Here is a 17,065-nt window from a genome sequence, read left to right as displayed (position 1 = left end):
CATTTGGTTTTGATGGGAAAAAGAAAAATTTTGGTTTTTAGGGAAACATTTGGAAAACTTTTTGGTTATTTAGGGAAAGAGTGGACCAGTTTAGTCCACATAGACCGGGTCCTCCAGGTTGGTTGTTTCAATGTCGGGTGGGAATGGTTCAAGGAATGGCTTTAATCTCTGCCCGTTGACTTTGAAAACGTTCTTGTTGGAGACATCTCCAGCTCTACAGCTCCATGAGGAAAAACTGTGCGTACTAGGTACGGACCCTTCCATCTGGAACGCAGTTTTCCCGGAAAAAGATGTAATCGGGAGTCATACAGCAAACTTTCTGACCAGGAGTGAAGGATTTGCGCAGAATACGCTTATCATGAAACATCTTCATCTTCTGCTTATATAACTTGGCACTATCATAAGCCTCATTTCTCAATTCTTCCAACTCGTTGAGTTGAAGTTTCCTTTGAATTCCAGCTTCGTCCAGAGAGAAGTTCAGCTCTTTGATTGCCCAGTAGGCACGATGTTCTAATTCCACAGGTAGATGGCACGGCTTTCCATACACTAGACGATAGGGGGACATGCCAATTGGTGTCTTATAAGCTGTTCTATAGGCCCACAAAGCATCATTCAATCAATGACCAATCTTTCCTGACGGGTTGACCGTCTTCTCCAGAATGTGCTTAATTTCCCTATTAGAAACTTCTACTTGTCCACTAGTCTGAGGGTGGTACGGAGTAGCAACCTTGTGAGTTATGCCATACTTGCGTACTAAAGACTCAAAGTACTTGTTACGAAAATGTGAACCGCCGTCACTGATGATAGCTCTAGGGGTACCAAAACGTGCAAATATGTTTTCCTTTAGAAATGAAAGTACCACCTTGTGGTCATTTGTTCTGGTTGCTATGGCTTCTACCCACTTAGAAACGTAATCAACTGCGACTAGGATGTACAATCTACCGTCAGAAATAGGGAATGGACCCATGAAGTCGATCCCCCAAACATCAAAAATCTCCACAATCAAAATGGGGTTCAATGGCATCATGTTTCTCCTCGAAATGCTTCCTAGCTTTTGACAGCGTTCACAAGCAACACAATAATCATGGCAATCCTTGAACAATGATGGCCAATAGAATCCACACTGCAAGATCTTTGCAGCGGTTTTCTTGGCACTGAAATGGCCTCCACATGCTTGGTCATGACAGAAAGATATCACATCTTTCTGTTCAGTGTTGGGGACACATCTCCTAATGATTTGGTCCGGGCAGTACTTAAACAAATATGGGTCATCCCAAAGGAAATGTTTAACTTCAGCCAAGAACTTATAGCGGTCTTGTCTCGACCAACGTGAGGGCATCCTACCTGTAGCGAGGTAGTTAACAATGTCAGCAAACCAAGGAAGGTCTGATACGACATCAATTCATGGGAATGATTCTCTGATAGCATGGACTCATCAATAGACTCAAGTTAATCTAGACAAATGATCAGCAACCACATTCTCACAACCTTTCTTATCACGGATTTCGAGATCGAATTCCTGTAATAAGAGTATCCATCGAATAAGGCGAGCTTTAGCATCCTTCTTGGAAAGAAGATACTTCAAAGCCGCATGGTCAGTGTATATGATGATCTTAGATCCTATGAGATAAGATCTAAACTTGTCTAATGCGAAAACGACCAAGCAATTCCTTCTCGGTAGTTGTAATTGAGTTGAGTATCATTAAGGGTTTTGCTAGCATAGTATATCACGTATGGTAGTCTATCAACACGCTGTCCTAAAACAGCACCAACAGCATAATCAGAGGCATCACACATGAGTTCAAACGGTAGTTCCATGGGTGGTCGGACTATAGGAGCGGCGTGGTGAGAAGGTTTTTAATTCCTCCCAGCTTCACACAAGCATCATCGAAATTGAAGGTAACATCTTTGGCGAGAGACTACACAGAGGTTGAGATTTTGCTAAATCTTTGATGAATCGCCGGTAAAAACCAGCATGACCTAAAATGATCGATTTCCCTCACAGAGCGGGGTTTGGTAATGTGATGAGGTCTACTTTAGCTTTATCTACTTCAATTCCTTTTTCCGAGATGATGTGTCCTAGAACTATTCCTGAATTCACCATAAAATGGCACTTTTCCCAATTTAGAACAAGGTTCTTTTCTTACATCTGGACAGCACAAGGGTAAGATGTCTTAAACATTATCAAACGAGGAACCGAACACAGAGAAATCATCCATAAAGATCTCGAGAAAACTATCTATCATGTCAGAAAAAATGCTCATCATGCACGCTGAAAAGTAGCAGGTGCATTACACAACCCAAAGGGCATGCGTCTATAAGCAAATGTCCCAAAGGGACACGTGAATGTAGTTTTTTCCTGATCTTCTGGTGCAATGTGAATTTGGTTATAACCGGAAAAGCCATCTAGAAAACAGTAGTGACTGTGTCCAGACACACGTTCTAGCATTTGGTCAATGAAAGGGAGCGGGAAGTGATCCTTCCTGTTACTGTGTTCAACTTCTGTAGTCGATACATACTCGCCATCCTGTGGTTGTACGTGAAGGGACTAACTCATTCTTGTCGTTCTGAACTACAGTAATGCCTGACTTCTTAGGCACAACTTGAATGGGACTAACCCATTTGCTATCTGGTATTGGGTATATGATACCCGCATCAAGTAGTTTCAGGATTCTCCTTTGACTACATCTCTCATGTTAGGATTAAGTCTCCTTTGCATTTCCCTAGATGGTTTGGCATTCTCTTCGAGATTAATGTGGTGCATGCAAATGGTGGGGACTATTCCTTTGAGTCTGAGATGGTCCATCCTAAGGCCTCTTTGTGTTCCTTAAGTACTTCTAAAAGCTTACTTTCCTGTTCCGTGTCTAAACATGATGAAATAATGACAGGTAAAGTATCAGAAGAACCTAGGAATGCGTACTTCAACGTACTAGGCAATGTTTTCAATTCAAGCTTGGGTGGCTCAACAATGGATGGAAAGCTTGGAATCAGAGAGTAAGGGTGGTTCCACTTCATATTTCCTTTCAGTGACGTCCATTTGAGGTACAGATTCGAGCAGAGATAGGACGTCACTACAGTATGCATCATCATAGGAATCTGAGTTAAAGTTCTCCATACATGCTTGAAAGGGGTCGACGGATAGAATGTTAGTCAACGAATCTTGTATTAATCCTTCAATCATATTAACTTCATGCACATCATCATCATCAAGATTCACAGGTTGTTGACTAATATCGAACACATTCAATTCTACCGTCATGTTGCCAAAAGACAGTTTCAACACTCCATTACGACAATTAATGATCGCGTTGGACGTAGCCAAGAAAGGACGTCCTAAGATGACAGGAATGTGACAGTCTGGGTTTTGTACAGGTTGAGTGTCTAAGACAATGAAGTCTACGGGAAAATAGAATTTGTCAACCTTGATCAAAACGTCTTCGACCACTCCACGAGGAATCTTGACAGATCGGTCTGCCAGTTGTAGAGTGATAGATGTTGGCTTCAACTCCCCAAGACCTAACTGCTCATAAACAGAATATGGCAGTAGGTTAACACTTGCACCTAGGTCTAATAACGCTTTATTGACCGTGTGTTCTCCTATAGTGCAAGAAATTGTTGGACATCCTGGATCCCTAAACTTGGGTGGAGTTTTGTTCAGAATGATGGAACTCACCTGTTCAGCTAAGAAAGCACGTTTGTGCACATTAGCTTGCGCTTTTGAGTACACAAGTCTTTGAGGAATTTGGCATCAGGGATTTGCTGATTGCTTCAAGAAAAGGAATGTTGATGTTGACTCTCTTGAACAGATCTAACATCTCATTATAATGGGTACTTTTCTGTTGATAGATCAATCTTTGAGGAAATGGGGCAACAGGAGAATGAGTTGGCAAAGGGACATTCACAGCAGTAGAATTGTCAGCTTTCCAACTTGCTCAGATTCTTTGGTTTTCTGGGGTTGTGGAGACAGCGTGGAATTTGTATCAGATTCATTAGGTTCGCCCACGTTGTTCTCGATGACTTTACCACTTCGGAGGGTGGTAATGGCATGGACTTGATCGGGTGAGGTTTCAGTGCAGGATGTTGTGCCTGTTTGAAATATCCTCTTTGGATTTTGTTGGGGTTGGCTAGGAAGTTTACCCTTTTCTCTCTCACAGATTTGACCATCTTTTGATCAAGATTTTTCTGACTTTGCATAGACTCTGGAACATTCCTCTAGGTGGATAATCTCTTGTCGGTATTGTGTTGAGGATATGATTGTTGTTGAGAGTTTGATTGTTGTTGAGGGTTCCTAGGGTTGATAACCTTGATTGTTCTGAGATCCCTGATTGTTTTGATAGCTCTGATTGGGTTGAGATGGTCCTCCCTGAGTGGGTCCTTTGGACCATGAAAAGTTAGGGTGGTTTCTCCATCCTGGATTGTAGGTCTGTGAATAGGGTTATGCTCTTGTTTTTGAAACATGGCATGTGCCTGTTCAAGCCTAGATTCCTGGACTGCAAGCAAATCGGGACAATTTTGGAATTGATGGTTGGGATCGTTACAAGCGGCACATACAGACGAAGCGACATGTTCTCGGAGAGTAGTGGTGGAAGGTTTTGAATTTTTATGTAGTTCTAACTCTTCTAATCTCCTAACTATTGATGCCATGTTTGCTCTTCCCTCGAAATCGCTTCAATCCTAAAAGCCTTGCTTCGGATGTAGTCTTTCTGGTTCACGGATGGATTCCCACTGTTGCGTCTTTTCAGCTACTTCAATCAAGAAGTCCCAAGACGCATCAGCAGTTTTGTCTACGAATAGACCATTACACATCGACTCAACCGTTGTTCGGGTGGACACATCTAGACCTTCATACAAAATTTGCACAAGTCTCCATTTTTCAAAACCATGATGGGGACATTGGAGCAATAATTCATTGAATCTCTCCAGGTATCTAGCTAAGGTCTCACCCTCTAATTGCACAAAGCTATTCAGACTTTGACGAATTGTCGCAGTCTTGTGATTCGGGAAAAACTTTTTGAAAAACTCCTTTATGAGGTCATCCCATGTCATGATGGATTGAGGCTGTAAAGCATAAGCCAGGCCTTTGCCTTATCTTTCAGGGAGAAAGGAAAGAGCCTTAACTTTAGGGTTTCGTCGGACATTTGAGTGAAACGCAGAGTTCCACAAATTTCCTCGAATTCTCTCACGTGGTGGTACGGGTTTTCATTCTCAACACCTCTAAAAATAGGAAGCATCTGTATTGTGCTTGATTTCAGCTCATAATGGCCATTAGCCTCGGGTAGCACAATACAAGAAGGTTGACTGGCTCTAGTTGGGTACATATAATCCTTGAGGGTACGGGGTTCTCCCATTGTTTCGGTTGATCTGGACTGTCTCCTCAGAACTTAGAATTTCGATAGGTTCGTCTTGTTAATTCTAACAAGTCTGTTTGTTTGGTCTCTATAGGTCACAATCATGTCCTGTAGGTACCTAACTAACATGTTGGTCAGACAGAGCAATCGGAAACAATTTGGCCCACAAGGGTTACGAAGATTTGGTTTTGAATGGGTGTTGGACTAACAAGGGATTTTGGTTTTTTTTGGTTTAAAATTGGGCTTTGGAAAAAAATTTTGAACTAAACCTAGCATAAATTAGCACAACCCAAGAAAATAAAAACAATAATAATAATTAAGACAAGCCCATAAAAGAAAAAGAAAAAAAAAAAAAAAAAAAAAAGAAAAAAAAGAAAAAATAATTACAGTCCCAAAAAAAAAAAAGAAAAAGAAAATAAAGGAAAAATAAAAATTATTACAATCCCAATAAATAATTAAATTAATTATTACAAGCCCGAATTTGAATTTAAATGAGGCCCAAGTGGGTTAACTCATGGGTTAGGCTTACTTGATTTTTGGAGGGAAGCCCAAAAATAGGCTTTTGGTCCCCTTTTAGTTGCACAGCCCAGTTGGGCTTTAGGATCGTCCTAAGCAGCACGCTCAAGCCCAGCAACAACAGGTGGAACAGAGCCCAGCAGCAGCAGCAAGAACGAACCCAGCTCACAGAAGACCACGAGCCCAGCAACAAAGAAGGCAGAGCCCAGCAGCACTTGGCAAGCCCAGTTCAGTTGAAGTTGGTGAAGCCCAGTTCAGAGAAGTACAAGCCCACCAGTAGAAGGCAGAGCCCAGCAGCTTCAGTTGGCAGCCCAGTTGCTTTGGCTTGGCAGCAGCAGGCTTGGTTCAGCAGACCAGCAGCAGCAGCAACAGCAGCAGCAGCAGCAACAGCAGCAGCAACTCAGTGGCACCTGCAAGTGAACAAGAGTACAATGATATCAGACAACTCTGCAATGATCTTGTGCAATGATTGCATGGCAGGAATGAATGGCATGCAATGATCTTGACAGAGATGCAATGGTAGATGAAAGACAGCAAAGGAAATCAGCAGATGGCAGCACCACTCCCCGGCAGCGGCGCCAAAAACTTGGTGTGAAAATGGGGTTGCACACAAAACTTGCAAGTATACAAGGCCAAGTTTTATAGTATAGGTATGAGTAGGGGTTTGTCCACAGGGAGTGGGAGCATACAAGAAGTTTTCCTAAGCTAGCAATGGAGACAAGGCACTATGGCAGTGAGCAGTGATGGATGAAGGCAGTGAATAGCACTAAAACAGTTAGCAAATCAAAGCAATTAACACAAGAAGGAAGCACAGCAAAGATTAAATGGTATAGGATGTAAAATAACAATAGCAGGGAACCAAGGCTGTAAACCAAGGGCAGGGGGAGTTTGTGCACTGATTTCAGTGCACAACAACTTCAAAATGCAAGAAAAACAGGCAAAACAGGCAAGGAGATAAACTGAACAAGGAGCAAAATAGAACTGAATTTAAGTGACTGCAAAGGATTTGTGGCTAAGCTAAGGCTTAGGATCCACCTTGTGTCCTAATCAAACAGCATATTTCTAGGTTGAGTTTGAAAATCCTATGCATACATCTAGAATGGGAGGAAAACTAATTTGCTCCCTATTTCCCCTAGCATTGACTGTCTTTTGACAGAACAATCAATCACAGGCACTATGAGCATTAATCTCTTCCCAATGCTCAAGCAAAACAGGCAAGGAGTTAACTATCCTAGCAACTTATCATTTGACAGTGCACAAGGCTTCACTGAGCCTCAGCCTAATGCAGTTTAGCTCATGCTAAACATGTTACACACACAAGCATTCATCATACAAAATAATTCAACCACAACACACAACATTCAAAAAGAAACAACTGTGATAAAGGAACTGAATTTGAAATTGTAAAGAGAATTTCTTCAAAATGTCTACTGGCTAGTCCAGAGATGATTTCTACAACACCCATAACATCAATTTATAGTTTTTACAAACCCTATTTCTACAAACCCTAATTGAAAATCCCCAAATCAGCAGGATTAGGGTTTCGAGAAATAATAAAATTAACTCACCCTCTGATGCAAATAGACTCGACCCATGCTTGTACTTCTCCTCCTCTGCTAATCCTCTACTCGAACGCTGCTCCAATTTCCTTCTTCTCTCCACTGTGAAACCCTAGCTATGTTTGTCTTCTTGGTAGCATCAAAAATTAATGCTAAGAACAAGACAGACACGACTAGGGAAGAGGTAGGTGATGGTGGTGGTGTCCTTGTGGTCGTGGTGGAGATGGAGACGGCGGAGCAGACATGGCAGTGTCTGCCATGGTCGGGGGAAGAGGAGAAATTTGGGGGAAGTGAGTTTTGGGGAAGAAGAAGGTGGGTGTTTGTTTTGGGTCGATGGGTTTGATGGCTAAGGTGTTGAGCGGAATCATCTGAAGTTGATGCGCAGCGAGGAGATCCGTCGGATGTGAAGATGGTAGGTGGATCCAACGGCGATACGGAGGTAAGCGTGGAGCGATCGTCGGATGAAGGGATGTAGCAAAACGGACGACCCAAGATGGAGATGGGCGTTGCGATGTAAAGCGGGGGCTTCGGAGTTTGATGTGCGATGATAGAGCGACCGTAGGATGCTGAGATGCTTCGATCTGACGGCTGAAATCCGAGACGGGCTTGGATAGTGGAAATGTGTTTGAGTAAGGGTTTTGGGCCTTGGGTATGCCAAGCCCATATATTCTTTAAGGACAATTCTTCTTCTTCAAGACCATTCCTAGCCTCTTGGTTTTGTGCACAACGTTCTTCGCGGCTTCCTTGCGTAATTTCTTCCGGCTTTTCATCACTCTTCAGCTCTTTTCCGCTCCGCAAGTCATCCAGACTTTATTTATTACCTAAAAATGCAAAATTAAGTAAGAAAAATATTTATTCTTGAAAACAATGAAAATACAGAATATGGGATAAAATGTAGAATTAATGCACAAAAGATGAGTTAAATGCCAAGAAAAATATATAGAAATATGCACTTTTTAGCACTCATCAGTGGCCAAAACTAGGGTTTTGGGACAAAGGTTACCATGTGTTTTTTGGCGACCTTGGACGGCTAGGATTTGCATCTAGGATGGAAGGGTGGCCGTTGATCGTCGCACGCCTTCGTTTTGGTAGCCGCATGGGGAAAGATGGCATGGTATGGCGCGGCAAGGTGGTTGGCATGACATTGGCACATGTGGCATGGCATGCCTTGGCACGGTTTGGTGTGGCAAAATTAGGGTTTTGGGCCGAAGGTTACCATGCGTTGTTTGGCGACCTTGGACGGCTAGGGTTTGCATCTAGGATGGAAGGGTGGTCGTTGATTGTCACACGCCTTCATTTTGGTAGTCGCATAGGGAAGGCCGGCATGGTATGGCGCGACAAGGTGGTTGGCATGCCATTGGCACATGTGGCATGGCATGCCTTGGCTCGGTTTGGCGTGGCCAAAACTAGGGTTTTGGTCCAAAGGTTATCATGCGCTATTTGGCGACCTTGGACGGCTAGGATTTGCATCTAGGATGGAAGGGTGGTCGTTGATCGTCGCACACCTTCGTTTTGGTAGCCGCATAGGGAAGGCTGGCATGGCGGGGGCATGGCCAATGACGTGGATGGCTTGGCATAGTGGGGCCAAGGGTTTGGCACGGACGGCTTGGCATGGTGGGGCCAAGGTAAGGTGCGGTTGGCTTGGCATGATGGGGCCAAGGGTTTGGCATGCCATTGGCGCATGGTGCGGCTAGCATGGTTGGGGCCAAGGCAAGGTGCGGTTGGCTTGGCATGGCGGGGCCAAGGGTTTGGCATGCCATTTACGCATGGTGCGGCTAGCATGGTTGGCATGCCTTGGAGCGATAGACGTGGCTGACATGGTTTGCCATTGGCATAGTGGTGCGGCTGGCATGGTTGGCATGCCTTGGCGCGGAGATGTGGCTGGCATGGTTTGCCATTGGTACAGTGGTGCGGCTGGCATGGTTGGCATACCTTGGCGCGGAGATGTGGCTGGCATGGTTAGCATGCCTTGGCGCAGAGATGTGGCTGGTATGGTTTTCCATTGGCACAGTGGTGCGGCTGGCATGGTTGGCATGCCTTGGCGCGGTAGCATGAGAATCAGGGTTTGGCACAGATGACGTCGGTCAATGTTAAGGGTTCTGCCGTGGAACATGACACATAAAAAAAAGGTACCCTGGTATTCTTACGTAGGCATGCTGATCGATTCGATAAATGTGCTAATGGTCATAGTGACGTCATATCAGATGTGCGGTTTTACGATTTTAACCCTATGCTAAAAACCACCATCAACATTAAATCCCCTGCTTAGATCGGAACGGGAGCATCGTTGCGAGGTAAGCATACGATGGTGACAGGCTAGGACAAAAATCGAAACAACAAGTCGTGAAAAGATAGTCAGGAAGGTCCGACTAACCTTTTTCGAGAGGTAAAGAGAGTTTGTGCTTCCCGTGTTGGAGGCCTTGCATATATTGCATTGGTGGTGCAGACCGTGGAATGGTGAGATGAAAATCGTCGGCTTAGTATGGCCATGCATCACCTTGGATGGGTTAGGGAACATCGTGACGATGGCTTCGCGAGTTTGTTGGTGTTGGCGCGGCAAGTCACGTCGCGGACGGTGGTGCAAGGTATGACACGGTTTGGTGAGGCAAAGCATGCGCGGACGATGGTGCAAGGCATGACACGGTTTGGTGAGGCAAAGCATGCGCGGACGGCTTGGCATGGTGATGACTTGTCTTTGAGGGCCCTATTGCCTCTTTTCCTTACTTGACTCGAATAGGAAGTCCTTTCCTCATTCAAATGTCAAAGTATCACGCCCTCCTATCTCGTTTAGCTTTTATTAGGGTTTTTGATGAGGGGTTTCGTTTGAGGCTGTTTTTCCGGTCGTGATGTAATCACGTTCCGCTTATTCAGTCTGTGTTTCTCTTTCTTCCTTTAGGGTTTCCACATTATTTATGCCGGTGAAGTTCCATCGTCTTCCCAGTTTTACAACAAAGATTTCCTCTTATTGAGTCCACCTCTCTTCATCATGTCGATTAGAAGTGAATCATCCCCGAGCCAGCCAGATTCTCCAGTCAAACGCGTGAGGCCTGACTCTTGCAACAATTCCCCCAGCCGGGTCATTCGAGTCAAGAAGATTATACCAGTATGTTTTTATTGATCAACAGGTGTTTCATTGTTTTCTGATGAATGACAAAAGTTTTCTTCTGTGTAGAGATATCATGTCGGAGTGTGTGTTACCATCATTGATGAAGATGATTTGGTTACCCCTTTTCCTTCAAGTCCGATCCCACCAGCAGCTGCAGATCTGGAGAACGCCAACTAGGAATTTCTTGTCATGAGTATCCCAATGCAGGTTTTTCGTTCGGAACCCGCATGAGGTGTCTTTCCTCTAACTACCGGAATGTCGGTGGGTTTCTGGTGCGGAAATAATTCATGACTCTTTACACAAAGATATGGAGGATATATGGCCACATCGCCACCAGGAGCGTGGTGCAATATTGTTCGTCTGCTTTAGTTTCATAGTGAATTGTCTCTTGCCGATGGTCGCCGAAATGGAGAGTATGTCTATCCGTTCTGTCGCGGAATCAACTATTCAAAAGTGGGAGAACATGGTGTCTACCTGTGAATCTCTGAAGTTCAACGTTAGTTGGTTGCGACATCGTCTTGATATTGTGAAAGTTGACAGAGCCGGTATTCTTGCTGGCGTGGTCCCTGCTACGAAAGCTATTCTGGAAGAGGAGAAAACTCTGGCCATGGAGTCACAGAAAGTGGAAGAGTCAATCCGGAACTTGAAGAGTAGGACTGAAAGGTGTCAAAGCCGGTTAAAGATGATGCTTTCGAGGGATTACAATCTGTTGGATGGGCTTTTCTGAGTTATGTGGTTGTGAGATGTTTGGTTTCTTTCTGGGTTTTAAGCATGTTTTTGCTCTCTCTCTTTTTTTGTGTATTTTTTTTTGAAAGAATAAGAGAATTTTATTGATTTACTTTAATCAAACAAAGGAAAAGAAACTTGATACTTAAGATGTGGAAGAAAAGTGAAAAGATGCCTGGCTATCCGTGTTTGTGATACGGCGGGGCGCGAGGTGGTGGTCAGGCGTAGTATGCCTTAAGCCACTTTCCGTTGATGACTGCTTCCAGTTTTCCTCCGTCTTATTTAATGACCTTGTAGTACCCACTGTTGTACGCTTTCGTGACTATATAAGGCCCTTCCCACTTTACGGAGAATTTTGGTGCGGAGGCGTCTTGCTAAATTTGTTTGGCAGTCTTCAGTACCAAATCTCCCACTTGAAAAACCCGAGGCTTCACGGTTTTGTTATATGCTCTGTAAACCCTATTTTTGTATGCTTGTGTGTTTTCTTCCGCCTTGGATCTTATGGAATCTACAGTGTCCAATTCTGCGACTCTGGTGCTCAATGCTTCAGCTTCATTCCATCGAACTCCGCTTGCTTCGGCAATCCTAGCCGATGGGATTTTAACTTCTGCTAGGAGGATGGCGTTTGCGCCGTAAACAATTGAGTAGGGAGAGGCCCCGATGGAACTTCTTGGTGATGTCCGGTACGCCCAGAGCGATATTGGCAATTACTCATGCCATGTCCGAGGATTATCATGCACTGTCCGACTGAGGATTCGGATCAGAGTTTTGTTGGTGCTTTCAGCCTGTCTGTTCCCTTGGAGGTAGTACACGGTGGAGAAGACTTGCTTAATTCTGTATTCTTCGAGTAACTCTCGTATTTGCTTGTTTGCGAAAGGAGTGTCGTTGTCGGTGATGATATGTTTAGGCACGCCAAATCGGCATATAATGTACTCCTTAATGAATGTCGCGATTGTGGTTCCATTCATACCTCGTAAAGGTATGGCTTCGACCCATTTTTTGAAATATTCGGTTGTTGTTATTATTTACTCGTGATGCTTTGAGGACGGCGGATTGATCTTTCTAATGATATCGAGTCCCCAGCTATGAAAGGGTCAGGGACTGCTTATCGAATGCAGGGGAATCGCCGGTACATGGATAAGGTTTTTGTGAATTTGGAATTTTTTGCATCTCTGGACGAAAAAAGCTGCATCATCCTCCATGGTTGGCCAATAGTATTTCTCGTGAATCTGAAGAAATAATTTCCGTTTTCCTTGGTGTTCGCCTTCGAGCATCTCTTTCAGCATGATTGGGATTTCTGCTTCGTTCAAACATCGTAGCAAACTTCCTCCAAAGCTCTTACGATATAAGATTCCTTCGTGGAATACAAATCTCTCGTACCTTTGTTTTATTTTGGCTGCATCCTTCTTATTGGTGGGGAGTATGCTATCGCGAAGGTAACTGATATATGGCTCATACCAGTCCCCAGCATGACCGATATTGAAAACTTGTAATTGATGTGGTGGCGCTTGACAGTTGGAACAGGTTCTTTTAAGTAATCGAGATTGAGCCTCCATTTCTGGCCAGTAGTAGCCAAGGAGTTGCAAACAGAGATAGAGTGTTACCACTAATGTTTGCCCGCAGATTTCATCATGGACGCGATTGAGTTATTGTTGTGCTTCTCCCTCTCCAAGACATCTTGACAAGGAACCGTCTGGATTTCGATGATATAGCACCCCTCGGATCATGAAGAAATTTTGTAATGTTTTGAGACTGACCTTTCCCTGGAAAAGCGAGCTGTTAAGCTCTTGGATAATTGGTGTTCTCCAGTCGCCAGCTTCATCCTCTTCGGGTTGTGAAAGCCATGTTGAAGCCACGGTTCGTCTCTTCACTGTTAGGGTTTCCTCAAAACCTTCAAATTGCAGTTTTGATGCTAGCGTTGCTAGGCAATAAGCGTGTTGGTTTCCGTTGCGCCCAATATGCATTATGGTCGCGTCGGCGAAGTAGTTTAGCAGTTTTTATTCCTCGGCTCTGTATGGGGCCAAGGTTACTTCCTTCAGTGCGTATACTCCGTTCACTTGGTTGACAAGTAATTTAGAATCCCCTCTTATTTCCAGACGTGTGGCTCCAACTCGTTTATCCAAGGAAAGTACGATGAGAAAGGCTTCATATTCTGCTGAATTGTTAGTGCAAGGGAAGTCTAGCTTGAAGGAGTGCGACAATACTTCAGCGGCCGGGGATACTAGAACTACACCTTCTCCTCCAGTACCGTTGTTAGGAGTAGCGGAGCCGTCGAAGAATAGTAGCCACGTTTCTTCTTGGATGAAAGAGATTTCTGGAAAGTCTCCAGGGAGGTCCTCGTGTAGCATCATGGTATTCTCTCCCGGAAACGCCGCCAGCAAATCCGCAACTGCTTGCCCTTTGATGGATCTCGGGGAAGCGCATGTTATGTCGAACTCTGACATTTGGAGGAGTCATTTGGTCGGTCTTCCTATTAGGGCTGGTTTTGAGAGGAGGAACTTCACAGTATCGTACTTAGATATAAGCACCACTTTATTGGAAAGCAGGTAATGCCTGAATTTCAAGATGGAGTGGATCAGAGCTAAGCACGCCTTTTCTTCTTTGGGATATCTGAGTTCGGCATCTCTTAAAGTCCGACTGAAGTAGTAGATGGTATGCTCAATCCCTTCGTCATCTTCTTGGGCGAGGAGAGCTCCGACAGCAGTTTCACTAAAGGCAGTGTAGAGGTGTAGCAGTATTCATTGTATGGGAGATTTCATGGTGTCTGGGGAAGATAATGTTTGTTGAATCTTCCGGAATGCTTCCTGTTGTAGTGTGGTCCAGACGAAGCTTGCTCCTTTCTTCAGTAAGCGGGTAAACGAAGCAACAAGTTGCGCCAATCCTGGTATGAAGCGGCGAGTGTAGTTTATTTTACCCATGAAACTCTAGAGTTCTTTCACGGTTCGTGGTGGTTGCATCGTGAGGATGGCTTATTTTAAACGGGTCAACTTTAATTCCCTCGGCAGTCACCTGGAAACCTAGGAACTTGCCCGAAGAGACACCAAAAGCACACTTCAATGGATTCATCTTCAGTTTGTACTCGCGACATCTATCGAATACCTGCCGCAGAATTACTACATGGGCTGCCCGAGTTTTTGAATTAACCACTATGTCATCTACATAATCTTCGACTTTCTTATGCATCATATCGTGAAAAATGGTGGTCATGGCGCGTTGGTATGTGGCGCCAGCGTTTTTAAAACCGAAGGGCATCACAGTGTAGTAAAAGTTTCCAAGAGGAGTTCGAAAAGCCGTCTTACTTGCGTCGTGTTCGTACATCTTTATTTGGTTGTAGTCGTTGTATCCATCCATGAAAGAGAACATGCCATGTCCACTGGTGACAGCTACTAGCATGTCAATGTTGGGGAGCGGAAAATCATCTTTAGGGCAACATTTGTTCAAATCCCTAAAATCGACACAACACCTGATCTGGCCATTCTTCTTTTTTACCAGAACTACGTTGGCCAACCAAGTGGGATGGTGAATCGGTTTGATGATACCATCCGCTAGTAGCTTTTGAATCTCTACCTTAATATGTTCTTCCACATCGTGCCTGAATTATCTCGGGGTTTTCTTGACCGGTTTGGACCCGAGTATCATGTGTAAATGATGAGTGACTAGCTTCTCGTCCAAGCCATGCATTTCCTCGTATGTCCATGCGAATACGTCTTGATATTCCTTGAGAAGGTCTACCAGCTTTACGCGTTCGTCCGTGCACAAAGTCGAGCTGATCGAGATGGGTCGCGGAGATTCTTCACTCCCGATATTAACAACCTCAATTTCGTCCATGGTAGAGTTGGTCCCGTCTTGCAGCTGTCGTGGTGCATCAGGTACTTCCTCTTGCGGCTCTTTACTACGTTTGCGTTCCATTGGGCGGAGAGACTGTGCAGTAGTCTCTCTTGTTAATTTCTAATAGAGGCGCTGATATACGGTTTTCTCTTTACATCATGATCCATGATAAAAGCCCGTCCTCGCTTGGTATGGGTGCAAGCCGCACTCCGGTTTGGCGGGTGGAGGCTGGCGTGTCTCTCTTTCGAAGGGGTGATGTGAGACCGGGTTTCTCCATGAAGCGGTGCAGGACCATCGCTTTCTTCAATGGACGTCCACTTTGGTAGTGGAGTGTGGTGAGCCTTGTTGGTCGTGGCCTGCGGGCCATTTTTTGGCTCAAAAATATCCATGCCGCAGATTGGTGCGTAAGGAGATAATGATGCGGCGATGTGAACGACTTCTCCGTTTAACATGGTTTTCAAGCACTTGTGATACGTCGAAGGAATGATTCTGTTGTCGTGGATCCATGGTCTTCCCAGTATCATGTGGTAATTTGGCTCCTTTTCGATTACCTCGAACCTTACTTTTTTGACTGGACGGGTCCTACTGATAAATTCAGGTTGACGTACCCATACGTGATGGTTTGGTTGCCTTCTAAATCGGTCATTGTAGTGGACTGTCGCACGACTTCGTCCGGCCGTACCCTGGTCGTTCTGAGCGTCCTGAGGGTAACAACGTTGGAAGATGCTCCCGTGTCGATGAGATCCCTTTTATATTCTATATCCTTGATACGGGCTGTAACGTGTAGGGCCCGGTTATGTCCTTCCTTTGCCATCCTGTCGTCGTCGGTAAACGTGATATTGTTGATGGACATCTCTGGTATTCTTGACGTTTCCAAGCGTGAAGAAATCAAGGACGCGTTTAACGTTATTCGATTGATGGCGGTGAACGTCTCCATCCGATGATCTTTTGAAAGATGTAAGAGTTCACATAGATTCTCCATCAGTGAGGCCGCTTCATGGCATACTGGTTTCTGGTTAGTAGTGAAGCTGTTGACTTGGGAGTGATCGTTTGGGATGTTAGTCCCAAGTCCTGGAGTCTCCGGGGCAAGTGAATCGTTCGATTTTGCCGTTAAGTTGATGAGGAAATCCAGTATGATGTTAATCGCATCTTTCATCAGACCCATGTTTTTGGTGTAGATCTCCTGAATCCTCACCAAGTCAGTCAGCCTTGGAATTCCTTCGTCGAGCGTTGTTGGGCGTTGCGTTGGGGGAGGAAACATTTCCGTTCTCCTAAGTGGAACTTGAGGACACGGATTGATCCCTAAAACCGACCATCTTCCTGAGTTAGAGAAACATATTCTGAAATTGGTATTGGAACCGAGAGATTGATATCCCATTGTGGTCGCCAATTGTTTGAGGGTGAAAACGGTTTCTGCTGATTTCGGTAATTTCGGGTGTGTGGGTGAGAAACGAGTCTAAACCCTAAACAATATACTACAAGGGAGTACTTTAGATTCGAGAGATCAATCTGTACAAATCCGACCTAAACCAAGAAATGGTCGTTCCAGACTTGCTTCGGTCACAAAGAGGAGGAGAAGGGTTGGTTTTGGGGAGGGAAGCGAAGAGAATGTTGAGACCAGAATAGTTGATTCTGGAAGAGTAGTTTTTTTGTGACTTGTATCAGAAAATGGGAAGCTAACATATGGAAAAGCTAGCAAACTTTTGTGAGTGTTGTATGCTTCTGAACAGAACTTGTTGTTCGGTGGAAATAGGTAATGCCTATTTATACAAGTCGAAGTGAAACGTACTTTGGTCTCATTAAGAAATGGAAAACGGGTGAGTAAATGGGAGGAGGTGGTAACCGGTAACGCTTGGAATTGATGTTCCATAAAAGAAAGTGTCTCACCGTTACTCCATGTATTTACGAACCGCCTCATCCTTATGACACTTTCTTAAAATGAGGGTAGTGTACGCCGCACGCTGTAAACCGCAAAACAATAC

The sequence above is a fragment of the Papaver somniferum genome, chromosome 6 (genome assembly GCF_003573695.1).
Source record: "Papaver somniferum cultivar HN1 chromosome 6, ASM357369v1, whole genome shotgun sequence".
NCBI lineage: Eukaryota > Viridiplantae > Streptophyta > Magnoliopsida > Ranunculales > Papaveraceae > Papaver > Papaver somniferum.
The sequence above is the reverse complement of the archived record's forward strand: the minus strand, read 5'-3'. Positions refer to the sequence as shown.